The sequence below is a fragment of the Talpa occidentalis genome, unplaced genomic scaffold, assembly GCF_014898055.3.
Source record: "Talpa occidentalis isolate TD23 unplaced genomic scaffold, MPIMG_talOcc4v2.1 talOcc4.15, whole genome shotgun sequence".
NCBI lineage: Eukaryota > Metazoa > Chordata > Mammalia > Eulipotyphla > Talpidae > Talpa > Talpa occidentalis.
In genome coordinates, this window is record NW_023601543.1 from 79,648,826 (window position 1) to 79,661,323 (window position 12,498).

Here is a 12,498-nt window from a genome sequence, read left to right on the forward strand (position 1 = left end):
TGCCAGAGGAAGGAAGAATTTCAGAGTCACAAGCCATGTGAAACAAGACACAGACATGTCTAACAAAGCAAATGCCATTGGTGCCCAACCCATATTCCCTCAGCCTTTACCAATGTATGCAGTCTGATTCTAGACTTTTTTCTGACTTCCAGAGCCTGTTCTGCCAATGGACATGGCAGACTAGAAGGGCCAGGGAATTAAGCTCATCCCCTCAATTAGCCTTCAAATAATGATTGACAAAAGTTGGTGTGTACCAGTGAGAATAGCACATATTAAAAAAACCAGCAACAACAAATGTTGGCGAGGATGTGGAGAAAAGGAACTCTCCTGCATTGCTGGTGGGAGTGCAAACTGGTCCAACCACTATGAAAAGCTGTGTGGAGATTTCTGGACCTACTAAAGATAGAGCTTCCATAGGATCCAGCAACTCCACTCCTAGGTATTTACCCAAATGACACAGAAACATTAATTCCAAAGGGCACCTCACCCCTATGTTTACAGCAGCACTATTTACAATAGCTAAGCTATGGAAACAACCCAAATGCCCAAAAATAGATGACTGGATCAAGAAGATGTGGTACATATACACCATGGAATATTACTCAGCAATCAAAAAAGATAAACACATGCAGTTTGCAGCAACATGGATGGAGCTAGAAGGGATCATGCTCAGCGAAATAAGCCAGAAAGAAAAAGAAAAATACCGGATGGTCTCACTCATAGAAGGAATCTAGAAAACCTAAATAAGGGACCAGGAAAAAGACTAATTAATACAAAGTAAAAATCAAAATCAACAAGCAACTATAAACCAGAGACACACTATGGTGGGGGGCGCCATGGGGAGAGGAAGGATTAGGGTCAAAATAAGGGGGGGGTGCAATTGTATGGGGAATATAGCCAAAATGAAAATGCATACATTGTGCAAAAATGAAAAATGATGTAAGAATTATATAAAATAAAATGTTAAAAAATAAATAAAATATATAGTGAAAAAAAAAAAGTTGGTGTGTAACTGCTCCAACTCCCTTACCCCCTGGTGACAAAACTATGACTTCCCAGAGTTCTCCAGCTTGATTAAACTCTGGTTGCCCATAGCAATAACTCACTGGAGAACACAGTGTTGAGCTCCTTCCTTTTCTGTCTCACATCTTCACCTCTTTACATGTATTTCCTGGGATCACCTCTCAAATAAACTACTTACATTGGAATTCTTGTTTCAGGTTCTGCTTTTAAGATATCTAGAAAGATAAGGCCTGGGAAACATCCACTGGATCTGACAGTCAGTTCATTGGTAACTTTAGTGAGAAAGTTGCAATGGAATAGAAGGGAGAGATGCCACATTTCAGGGAGATAAGGAACGAACAGGAGTGATGGGGAAACACTGCAGGGCAAAGTTACCCACAAAAGAGACATAGTGGTGACATTACATTTTGGTACCATAGGATTTAATTCCCCCTCCCAACAACACACTAATAGTTAAGGGGCCTCACCATTCTCCCACGCTGTTTTGCTTTGGAGAGAGGTGGTGTTTATCACTTTTGATGAAAGTCAGAGAGTCAGTCCCTTCACGCTGATGCAGAAAGGTGACTAGGCTAGACCGTGGGGCACCCTCCCCGGCTCTTTGAACCTGAGTGACAGAAGAATATGAGGATTGGTTAGAGGTCATTCATCCCAGTACCCCAGTGCTAACCAAGCTTTTCCAACCCTTCTCTTTGTCTCCCAAATCCTTGTAACAAATTAACTTTTTCTTAAGATTGCCTGAGGCAGTTTCTGCAGCCAAGAGCACTGATTTATTAGAGGACTCTATAAAGATTTCAGAGTTAGTGAGATTTCTATTCAGATTTTTGTTAAAAGTCTAAAAAGCCACCTGTATTGCACTTTTTGTGATTTTTCTTTTTTCCCCCAAATCTATTGATATGATAAACTTATATAACATTATGCACGCTTAAGATGTACAATGCGATGATTTGATATACCTATATATTGTGAAAAGATTACCACAATAAAGTTAGTTAATACCGCCATCGCCTCACATAGTGACTTTTATGTGCGTGTGGGGGGATTATTATGGGGGGGTGATAATATTGAAGACTCTCTTAGTAACTTTCAAGCATATAACAGTACAGTATTGTTAACTATTATCACCATGCTATACATCAGATCCTTAGAACTTATTTGTCTTATAACTCTCAGTTTGTGTCCTTAGACCAATTCCCCCCCACCCCCACCCATTTTCACCAGCCGCAGCCCCTGGCCACCACCAGCATGACTTCATGAGTTCAGTGTTTTTAGATTCCACATGTGAATGAGAACATACGGTATTTGTCTTTCTCTTGAAGTCCATCCACATTGTTTAAAAAAGGTGGGATAGCCTTCTTTTTTATGGCTGGTAAATATTCCACAGTACAGATTATACTACATCTTATTTATCCATTTTCTGTCAATGGACCCTGAGGTAATTTCCATGTCTTGGTTATTAGGAACAATGCTGCAACAAATATGGGTATAACTACCTCTTCAAGATCATGATTTCATTTCCTTTGGTTATAGATCCAGAAGGGGAATTCTTGGATCACATGATAGTTCTCTTTTTCATTTTTTTAATATCCTCCATACTGTTTCCCATACTGGTTATACTAGTTCATATTCCTACAAACAGTAGGATTCCTTTTCTTCACATCCCAGCCAACACTATTACCTCTTGGCTTTTTGATAATAAACATTCTAATTTGTGAGAGGTGATCTCCTTGTGATTTTTTTTTTAAAGATTTATTTATTTATTTATTTATACAAGCACTGGGTACAATCAGAAGTGCAGGAGGGTGAGAGAATTCACCCAGAGCCAGAGTGGGGGAACAGAACAGGCAGACTTGACAAAATACACTGCTGAGGGGAGCAGCGGACGCAGCAGGAAAGGTCTGTCGTGCCATGTGGGACACTCACTGGCGGCCGGGGATCAAACCAGCGCTGTAGAGGCTGCGGACAGCTTCGCAACCCAGCGCTCAACTGCTGCACCACCAGGGGAGGCCCGATCTCCTTGTGATTTTGATTTGCATTTCTCTGATGATTAGTGATAAGGATCTTTTCAGGTACCTGATGGCTATTTGTATGTCTTTGTGAAAATGTCTATTCAGGTATTTTGTCTATTTATAAATCAGACTATATGATCTTTTAATTATTGATTTGTATGAATCCCTTATGTGTTTTGGATATTAAGCCTTTATTGGATATATATTGTTTGGAAATAGATTTTCCCATTCTGTAGGTTGCCTTTGCATTTTGTTGATTTTTTTTTTCTGTTCATAGATTTTTTTAGTTTGTATAGTTCCATTGTTGATTTTTGCTTTTGTTGCTTATGTGTTTAGTGTCAACCAAAATAATCATTGTCAATACCAATATCAAGGAGCTTCACCCCTATGTTTCCTTCTAAAGGTTTTATGATTTGGGGTCTTACATTTAAATCTTTAATCCACTGCAAGTTAATTTTTGTGACTGGTGTAAGATACAGTTACATTTTCATTCTTTCGCATGTGAATATACAGTTATCCCAACACCTTTTATTGAAATGAGTCATCAGATTTTTTTCCATGATTATAAAAGTAACCTGTGCTCAATGTAGAAAATATAGAAAAAACTTCTGAAGCAGAATTACTTTGATTACTCAAAGGCAACCACTATTCATTTACTTGAGATTGATACCATGTAGGCAATTTAGCATTCAGCTTATAAAATATGAGGACCTCCCTGATGGTGCAGGGGTTAAAGACACAGCGCTATCAAGATAAACGCCAGCCACTGCAGCACAAGTTCCATCCCCAGCCAGGGAGCTAATCCAGATGGTGCAGCAGACCTCTCCTGTCTCGCCTGCTGCTCCCCTCAGCAGCGTATTTCAGGAGATCTGCCTGTTCTGCTTCACACACTATCTCTGGTGAATCCTCTCACCCCTGCATCTCTGGCATGCACCCCGGTTCTTACACACACACACAAAGATAAAGACTATTAAATTACTTTAGTTTTATTAGAGGCTAATTTACTAGAGGTTAATTTGTCAAGAGCTAGTCACCATTTTAACTTGGAATTGTTTTGTTGTAATGTTTTTAAACGGTAGAAACATGAATGTTTAATATGCTGGAGCAAGAAGCCCATGAGAATTTTTAAAAATTGCTTTTCTTAATTAGAAATCAAATTATAGCAAATGAAAGAGATAGGGGATAGGGAAAAGAAGGAAAGCAAACATTCAGGGAGGGGAAAATGACATAAAGTTGGACATGTTAGTAAAAGTGCCTAAAATCCTTGATTCTTACATATGCACAAAATACCTGTGGTGTACAGTGAATTTCTGTCTAGGCAGAGAGGAGAATGTGTATAAAATTGGTACCACAATCACAATAGTTGGCGGGAAAAGTGTGCATCATTTTAACTTTGTGCAAAGTAACAATGCAAAACTTAATACATGAATGCTATGGTTCTTAGACTAAGGAAAGAAATGAGAGCATAAAGCATGTTACAAATAAATTACTGCTATCTCAATGAAAAGAGAAGCTGGTTAGGTTCAAGTAATAAATTCTGAACTTAAAGTATAAATTTATGTGCTTGCTCATATTAACATCTAATAAATATCTTCACAACCACATTTGGCTTATTGATCAAAGTTTGATTTAAGGTTCACTTATCATAAATGAGAACTGAAAGTTCTTTTGCAACTGGACAGGGAGACTGTCTAGTCTCAGTAAGCTATTTTTGAGAACGCTTGAAGAACAGAACAGCATTTTCTTTGCAAACATTAACTAGCCACATCATACAAAATTATTCCCTTTGGACCACATATATCAGGATGGTACCAACTCAGTTTTCCAGATATGGAATGGCTCAATTCTCTCTCCCTGAGGTTGCATAAAAGCACCAGTGGCCCAAGCTAATGTGAAATTAAGCAATCAACTGGTTCTTAGCCAATACAGCTAAACCAGATGGGCTGCTTTAGCAACGTCCAAGTCAATTCCATCTATTTTTTAACCCAAATTTAATAGATTTGTGTGTTGCCTGCCTTTTTCATTTGTTAGCCTTAGGAGGGAGAAAAAGAGCACATTTTTAATACCTCCCTTTTCTAAGTATAAAATAATACCCTCCTATTCACAGAAAATGAAAAAAATGATAAAAATGAAATACAGGTCATCACATCATCCATTTTAAAGCTTTAACATTTCTTTTAAGTATTTAAAATATATTTTTATAATGAAAATCATGTTGTTTATATGGTTTTTAAATCTTGCATTATTAAAGATTTTGCGCAACACTATTCCCCCTTACAAATAAGCATTACTGGGGCCTCCCTGGTGGTGCAAGGGGTTAAGATGCAGCACTCTGAAGCAATCCCCAGCCAGGGAGGTGACCCACATGGCACAGCAGACCTCTCCTGACTCTCCTGTTGCTCCCCTCAGCAGTGTATTTCAGTCAGTCTGCCTGTTCTATTCTCCACTGTCTCTGGTGAGTCCTCTCACCCCCCACACCTCTGGCCTGTACCCTGGTTCTTGTATGTATAAATAAATAAACCTTTTTTAAAAAAAGCATTACTTTTCATGTTTACTAGATTTGTCTATGTGTGTACAATGGAAAAAGGAAGATGGCCATTCAGGGCAGGACATGGGCTGAGTGGGTAGTCACAAACAAGCAAATGGCAGGTGAGTGATATATTAAAGGGCCAAAAAGTGGTTATCAGGAAAAAAAAAAGGCAAATCAAAAGAAGGCTCAAAGCTGATGGTAAATAAGCCATGAGGTAGAATTGTTAGCATACAACCAAGGGGTACCCAGAGATCTCAAACTGTTAAGGGGTACACACTCTGAAAGGGATTTGGCCACCTGTACGCACAAAGGCAAAGGAAACATATCCCTAGTGTGACAGATTTTTAGTAGAATTCATGTGCGTAGAGAGAGAATAAAGGATATTCCTAATAAAACTGGAAATTATTCATCCCCTTGTGGGAAAATGCTCAGCCAAACAGGGTTGGCCTGAAGTGGGGCCACTGAGGTCCAAATGCTTGCCACAAGTCTAAGGTAGCTGCTGGTGGGGAACCACAAGAAAGTAGTGAGGCAGGTCTTAGACAGCTGGAACAGAAGGAGAGAAAATTCAAAATATAACATAACCTAACATGTAGTCGAGATAATGGCTGCCATTTTTTCTGCCAAGGAGAAGGAGCAGCCTCTCCCTACATGTCTCTCACTTACATGCCTCTTCCAAGTGTCACTCTTCCCCATGACTCCTTCCATGTCTTGCCTCCAAGGCCCTGGGTCCAAGCCAAAGCGGGAGAAAAGAAACCCAAGCCCACATGTGTTCAATTATAAGCCAAGCATGGCTGCTAACTCCACCTCTATTTCCCCACAACCCCTCATTCAGGAAATCAGAGTCATGGCATGCTGGGAGTTGTAATCCTCAGCACCTGAGATCTCTTCAGTGTGGAGATGTAGATGTAGTCCATAAAACAACCAGAGGATGGAGTTCATTCAGGATGCCACTCCTGGGTTCAGAGTTTGCTCTTACTTCAATAGAATGTTTGGGTGGGGAGAATTTATTCCAGAAGATTAACTCTCCTATAGTTGCAGCTTGCTGTAGGAGCCTCTTCTCTTAGAATCTCAAGCAATTTTGCTGAATTCACTTTATCACACCAAACCCCTTCTTCAAGTGAGTTAATTATTGGGGGGCCCAAGAACCCTTCTCTACAAGTTAACTTCTGTTAACATCCTCTCCCTTCCTACTGAGCTACTTGACATGTCTATATATATATGACATGTGTATATATATATATATATATATATATATATATAACTCCAACTGTAGGCTTGGGTAAAGCTTTTTTGCTTTAGTGCCCACATATATCATTTAATTCAAGTCCATATTCAAAGGGTGGGCACACCCAACATATTTGGATCTCTGTCCCAGCCTAAATGGGGCCTTTGTTATAGTGATTTAGTCACTTTCCTAGTAAGGGATTTTAAAATATTTCACTCTGGGGCCTCCCCGGTGGCGCAGTGGTTGAGCGCTGGGTTGCGAAGCTGCCGGCGACCTCCGCCGGTTCGATCCCCGGCTGCTCTCCGGCCACCGGAGGAGGGTCCCACATGGCGCGCAGACCTCTCCTGCCGCCCGCTGCTCCCCTCAGCAGTGTGCTTCGGTCTTTCTGCCTGCTCTGCTCCCCGCTCTGGCTCTGGTGAATTCTCTCACCCGCCCGCGCTTCTGAATGTACCCAGTGCATGTATAAACAAAACAAACAAACAAATAAATAAAACATGCCTCTATTAAAAAAAAAATATTTCACTCTTATAAATAATGCTGTGATGTGCATCTTTTTTGTATTAATATCTGGTAATCATCCATATCTTAGGAAATTTCTTCCAAGAAGATTCCTAAAAGTACAATTTACAAGTCAAAACTTGTAAACATTTTAATGGGTCTTGATACATATTGCAAATTGCTTTTTACAAAGTTCCATTCTCACCTGCCACATAGGACAGTAGAAAAAGCACATTTTGGAATGTGTTCCTGTGTTTCTAAGAGTAGGATGGGTGGTGGCTGCACTGACTGCTAGAGTTACAACCAGAAAGCCTTGGTTAAACCCTGGCTTGGCAACAATGTGACCTTGGTGTATCACTTAATTTTCTAAGACTTGGTTTCTTCATATATGTGATCAGACAAATGACACCTTGTCAAAGAGTTACTGGGATGACTATGTGCAAAATTGCATGTATGTGGTTTAATAAACATCCCTTTTCAGACTCCTCTCCTCTCCCCACGTCTGCCCTCCCATCCCTCCTGTCTTCTCCTTTCCTATCTCTTCTCTTCCCTTTTCTTTGTGTTTAGTCAAACATGGAGGCTGGGTGTGGGGGCTTCCCAGTACCCCCAGACCACGCCATGCCAGTACTCTTGCTTGCCTTCATTGCCTCCCAGATGTGAAGAGCCTTACCATCCCACATCAGTAGGATAAGAAGCCACGTAGTGAATGAAAAACTTTGGGCTAACGTTTCTGTTTTACGAATGGTTCCACAGATTTGAATTCAGCTGAATACCACACTTGCCAACAATAGCAAAGTAAGAATATAATTCAACACCTCATTAATCCCAACATTATTACATGTGTGGTTTTCATTTCACATTTAATATTTATTTTTCTCAGAAGGAAGCCAGGACCAAGTTAAGCATGTTATAGTCATCCAGCACGAAGATCAGGAACATACTGGTGGTAGGGGAGAGGCAGGGGTTTCTGGGGTACACAGACTAAGTCTGACTCTAGTTCATGTCCTGATGACAATACTCACTGATCATTTTTATGGGCTTCAAAAATTCAGTGGAATTTTAGATTGACTAAACTAAAACCATGGGAGATGTGAAGAAGTTTAGGTTCCTCTCTGAGCCTTTGAGTCTACCCATCCAGCTTGCTGGTAGCATATTAGCTCTCAAATGGATCTTTGAGACAAACTCCTTGACATAGAAGTGAGGAAAGTGACATTCAGAGAAATTGCATGATTTGTTCAATATCACCCAACCTATTATGGGCAGAACCAGGCCAGAGCTGAAGCCTCTTCTGTTGCTCTGTCCAATAGAGCATGTGGTCTCCCTCCCTCTGTCTGCATTAGTGAAAAGTTTATCATTACAGTGCCTATTGAAGCTTTAACAAAATAGAAAAGCAATTGGAAACGCAGAGGCTTAATTCCCCACTGGAAATGGAGTGAAATTCCAGTATAAAAACTACAGGAAGACATTCACATGTGGAATTTTGTTCCAATTGGACTGATAAGAACCCTATCTCTGGAATGAAAAAACTGAGGAAGGAAAAACTGCTTCTATTTACAGGAAATTTGTAAGTGCAAAAAAATACTGTGAACTTCACTTTCAGTAGGATAAAGGTAGAAGTATAACGCCCTGCTCACTTTTCTCACCTTCCTTTAAGCTTTTTGATTGTACAAATATTTAGTGACTGTGCGCAGGGTAGGTCAGCAGGAGCAGTGGGTCAAGGGCTGGGGAGGAGTATCAACCAGATAATGACAGGGGTTGCGACTTTTGTTCCCATTTAGAACGAGGGTAACAGCAAAGGACCTAGAGCCAGGGAATGACACAGCCGAGCAATGCTTTCCTAGGAAGTATGATCTGGGAGCAATATGTGTTAAGAAAGGAAGGGAATGGGCCTCCCTGGTGGTGCAAGGGGTTAAGCACGGCACTGTGAAGCTGTCCGCAGCCTCTACAGCACGAGTTCGATCCCCGGCTGGCCAGGGAGCTACCCACATGGTGCAGCAGACCTCTCCTGTCGCCTGCTGCTCCCCACAGCAGTGTATTTCAGTCAGTCTGCCTGTTCTGTCCCCTGCTCTGTCTCTGGTGAATCCTCTCACCCCCCCAGCATCTCTGGCCTGTACCCCAGCTCTTGTATGCATAAATAAATATACCTTTAAAAAAAAAAAAGGAAGGGAAAGAGACTGCAGGCTGAAGGCCAGTTGGTGACTGTATAAAACAATCAAGGAGAAGAGTGGGAAGGACCTAACTAGAGTTGCAGAAATAGGAATTGTCTTGGCTTGAGGTCCTTCCAGAAGCAGACCCTGAGATAAGGAGCCAAGTGCCAATAGTTTCTTAGAGAGGTGATCGCAGGGAACACGGGTTGGGGAACAGGGAATTGAGATGAGGAAAGAGAGGAAGCCAATAACAGGAACATGAGCAAGCAGGTCACTGGTGTCGGTGCTAGAGATCAGTCCCTTTGGAGAGCTCTGAGTGATAAAAAGCCTGCCTCAGAGCTGTCCCTGGAAGACCCAGGAGGCTGGGGCATTTATTCACCAATTGGCTTAGAGCTACTTCCAGAAGTATAACTCTCAAGCACTTTGGGCCTGCCCTGCCTGTAGGCTGAATATTCTCCAACAAAAAGGTCTCTGGAAGAGATGGCAGGAGTTCTGGGGTGGAGAGGTAAAGGTGAAAGGAGTAAGGATAGAGCACCAACAGAGCCTGACACAGACACCTGTTTGCCCCTGGAGCAAACCCACGTATTGCAGCCCCGCGTAAGTAGGCGGGCCTCGGCACCCGATAAGGAGCTGGGAAGGAGACCTCTGACTTGACTTTCCTCTCTAAATTCTATGACACCTTCACCTTCCAAAACAGACAACTTTGTGTGTGAGCAACTGCTCCATTCTTGCCTGGATCTAATTCCAGTTTTTAATCCATGCTTCTTTTAAAATACTCCATAATACAAATTTCCTTGAGGAATTCATGATGAGCATTCCGCCTATCTCGTACGGAATCATATTTTTACAATGCTTCTCTAATGAGGTGACAGAAGGCTGGAAATTATAGTAATGAAGGTATTAGTCAGGCATGCAATGCCCAAGGTAGGAAAGAAAAACATATCAACTCAAATTGCCTTAACTTACTCCAGTGAGGTTGGCAACAGACAAGCTATCCATCCCCATCATTTACTAGAATTAATTCAAGGTCTGTCTAGGGTTCAATCCAGCATAGAAACTTGCCAGGACTTCAAATTGGAAACCATTCGACATTAAAACCAGCATGACATATTTTCTTTTCAGAACCACGAGACTTAAAATTTAAGAAATTTGAGGAATTTCTGTAAAATTTCATAATAGGTCAATGGCGACTTACTTTAAGAAGAGAGAAGTGGCTTTCTTAGGGAAACAATAAGTCGCTTGCCTGTGTGGATCTAAAAACTGACCTTTTTGTTTTCTTTCAGTGAGTTTATTAAGGGGGCAGGGAGTGGGAAAGCGCTAACAGCTCCCAGGATAGATTTTTGAATGCCGAGGTCCACCCAGTGATCTCCAGAGCCAAGTAACCAACCCTTAAAAATACATTTACATCATGGAAGTAGAAACGCCAACTCGAGACGGCCTGCACAACAGGGAATAAATGTAAAGCCCAGGCTGTACATGTGGCATCTCTGAGTGAGGCAGCTTTTTTCAAATTTTCATTTGCTCCTTTCTATGACCGCAGGCCCACAGAGCCCCTCAGGATTTGGTCTGGAGGTCAGGGGCAGCTTCTGTTACTTTTACACCCAATTGAAGTGGCCTCAGGGCTGACCTAAATCTGGGCAAATCCAATTTCATGAAACCAGTAGATATTCATTGAGCACAACTGAGTGTAAGTAACTGAGTCAAACATGTACGCGGTTTATAAATAGAAGTTTGCTCCTGAGGACCTTAGAATTCAGTAGGGGAAATAAGAATCACACATAAAGAACTCTAACATAAAGTCAAGAGAATTAAAGGCTCCTTCCCTTTTCTAACTTCCCTTTGTTTGTGTTAAAACAATTATATGACAATAACAATGGAAACTCACATATACAACACTTTCTATAGTCTCTACTCGAGGAGGTATTATTGCTATCTCATTTTGCAGATGCAGAATAAGGCGCAGAGAGGTTAAAACACTTGTCCAAGCTCACACAGTCAGTTGTGAAGCTGAGATGCAAATCTGACTTTAGGGCCCACATTGTTAACAAATACACTACCTACTGGACACTTTTTAAAAAAATATTAGATTGTTCATGTACACAAATGTTTTCTAGTACTCTGGAAAGTTCTGTGAGGTTTGAGACTTGTATTTTCATTCACGTGTTCTAGCACTTGGCATGGAGTCTGGTTCTAGATTCTCAGTAAATATTTATTGAATGAATGAATGAACTCAAAACACAGGTGAGACTCTATGGCAGTTTACACAAGGAAAACATGACATTCCTCACAGGTGTGAGGGAAGCTTACATGGAGGAAGTGGCATTCAGTTTCTGTCTTGACTGGTGGTTAGGACTCACAGAGATGAAGGGACATTTCCGTGGACATAGGCTGCATGGGACACATGCTACATAGTCACTTGGGAGGTAACTGGCCAACTAGAGGGCCAACAGCCTGTGACATGCAGGTCTGCTCACTAGAAGGAAAAGACATTCGCGTGCCAAGTGCCTAGAACCATGGGGCCATCTGCCTCCAGAGGCTGGGCGACTGCCAGAGACAGAGTGAGGGAACAGACACTCCTCAAATGGAAGGCCGAACACTTGGGAGGCCAGGGGCTTAAGGCTACACTACTTAGACTCTGGGCAACCAGACAGAGGCCTACTAGTGTGTGGAATGGGCGCACAGGGGCAGTGTGGCTCTGCCCAGCTTGGAGGGGTTGTTGCTGTAGGGGAGCACCCGTCCAAGTGAATCCCATGGATAGCTGGCACCATGCCCAGCGAAGCCCACCTCACGGGGCGGTGCTGGGGACATAGCAGCAAAGAAGGGTACTGGGAGGTTGAGAGCAGCCCAGACGGCATCTAGGGTGATCATGGGTGAGCACGGGAGGGAATAGGGAACTTCAGAAATCAGACCTGAAAGGACACTGAATATCTGTGTAACGAAGGGTACCACTGCAGAGAGTCTGCGGAGAATCTCGAAACGGTCCAAGGCTAGGGAGGTAACTGAAAGGACTCCAGGGGCTGGTAACTAGATTGTGTAAACTCTGTTGACGAAGAACCCAAGCGGAATTGT

At 41.9% G+C, this 12,498-nt stretch overlaps 1 long non-coding RNA gene across 1 annotated transcript in view; it reads right to left on the reverse strand.

Annotated features, from left to right (window-relative positions):
- Window positions 1-12,498, reverse strand: part of LOC119246294 (uncharacterized) — a 175,937-nt gene that overhangs the window by 16,211 nt on the left and 147,228 nt on the right. Inside the window, exon 8 of the long non-coding RNA XR_005125484.2 lies at window positions 1,491-1,627. This is a non-coding gene — a long non-coding RNA (uncharacterized LOC119246294). The remainder of the gene's footprint in view (window positions 1-1,490; window positions 1,628-12,498) is intronic.